The sequence below is a fragment of the Ochotona princeps genome, chromosome 25 (genome assembly GCF_030435755.1).
Source record: "Ochotona princeps isolate mOchPri1 chromosome 25, mOchPri1.hap1, whole genome shotgun sequence".
Classification (NCBI taxonomy): Eukaryota; Metazoa; Chordata; class Mammalia; order Lagomorpha; family Ochotonidae; genus Ochotona; species Ochotona princeps.
This window is the reverse complement of record NC_080856.1, coordinates 42,091-44,142: the sequence shown is the minus strand read 5'-3', so window position 1 is coordinate 44,142 and position 2,052 is coordinate 42,091.

Sequence of the window (2,052 nt, the reverse complement as noted above, 5' to 3'; positions counted from 1 at the left end):
TATACCCAAAGTGTCTCCGTGTGTTTGATAAATTGTAGGTCTGTTTCTGAAGTAGATTTTGACTCTTGCCATCCTGTACCACTCAGAGAATTGGTTGTATTTCAACACTGACACTCCTGACATTCCGTAAATTGAAGATTTGTGCTAAGGAAGGTGGAACATTGAAAATTTATACACATGTACAGAGAAAATGGCGCACCAGGGCTTGCCGTGTACATTGTAAAACAGCTGAGAGCAAAAGGTTGTAGTGTATAGCATAGAGTAATCTGGGAAGGCCATGGAAAGAATTGATTGCTAATCAAGTTCAATGGTACTCTTGTACAGTTTGCTTTTAATTGCTGTTTGGAGCTCTTCCTGTTCTTCCTGTTAACAGCCTTAAGTAATCAGTAAAAATGATTTTCTACTCACTTGACCCAGAATACTCCACAAAGTTGTTAAAATCAGGAAGTTCAAATCTCTGTGTTCACTTTAAGAATACCCAGGAAATTGCCCAGGCCATCAATGTTATGCATATCCAAAAAGCCACCAAATATCTGAAAGACATCATGTGAAAGAAGCAGTATATGCCATTGTTTCATCGCGCTGGTGGAGATGATGGTGTGCCCCAGCCTACCAACTCCACCATTGGACCACAGGAGTGGTGGCCCCAAAACAGTGCAAAGTTCTGTTGCATGTGCTTCAAAATGCAGAGTATTGCTGAACATAAAGGTTTAGATGTAGGTTCTCTTGTCATTGAACCTATCCAGAGAACAAGGCCCCAGAATGGGCTGCTGTACTGATGGTCACATTAGCCCACAAGAGAGCTCCCAGTGCCACAGAGAGATGATCTTCGCTGAAAAGGAACACACTGTTCCTAAGTCAGAAATGGAGGTGGCAGGGAAAAAAATATCCCAGAAGAAACTAAAGAAACAAAATTTTATGACTTGGGAATAATTTGTGCATAAAAATAAGTGTTAAAGAACAAAACATTTCTGTGGAACTGTAAAAAATCATTTCTTTATTTCCTCTATTTCAAAGCAGGCTAGATATAGTTTATGGTTAGTCATGTGAAGCATTTACAGTTGGGCAGGCATTTGGCCTATCAGTTAAGATGCCTGTGTTTGATATCGGCCTCCAGCTTTTTACTAATGCAGACCCTGGCGGAGCAGCAGTGGTGGCTAAAGTCACAGAGTTCATGCTACCTCTACGAGACTGGATTGAGTTCTGCCTTCAAGGTGCAACTGCAGCCAGAGAGACTTGTGGGCATTTGACAAAAGAACCAGTAGTTTGATGTGTTTCAGAATGAAAGGGAGGAGGAGAGAAAGGAAGAAAGAGAAAATGAGGAAAGTTTATAGCTTAACAAGCTGTTACAGATACCACCTCTTTGTTTTTCATGATTTCTATTGATGGAATAATTTGCATTCATTTTATAGTAAAATTGACATTTGAAGAAAACATTTTAAAACCTGTCTTCATCTTGCTGTCCTTTTGATTCTTAATTCAGGACTTCCAGAAATTGACCAAAGAAACCAAAAAAAAAAAAAAAAAAAAAGAGATGAGCATGGCATGCTGACAGCTGGCCACACCTGTGCTTGACAAATTCTGTGCGATATGGGTGCATTGCCTTATTGCTGACTGCTGGCTTTTCTGCAGCAGTCCATTTTAGTGTCATAGTTAGCTTAGTGCTACTCTAGAAATCAGAAATTGGATGAGGACAGCAGCTATAAGATCTTTGTAGACTTCCAAATTGGACAATTTTTAATAGATATCTCTGAAATTGAGATATCTTTTCGCCCAAGTCATGACTGTATTTTTATTCCAATGGTAGAGTCTTCCCTTGTCCCATATCGAGATGTCCATTTCCAGGGTACCCTCTTGGCAGCATGTAGTTTCTGCATATAACGGTTAGGGTTAGGGTTAATAAGTAATTCTAAAATGTTCCTGTAGCATTAGAAATGAATAAGCTCATTGATGCTGTATCTGTAATTATGGGGCAGGAGAGATGTGGGATGGAAGAAAGTAAAGAAGGTCCTTTTGCAATTGGCATTGAACTAGCATGTGAACATGGAGTTC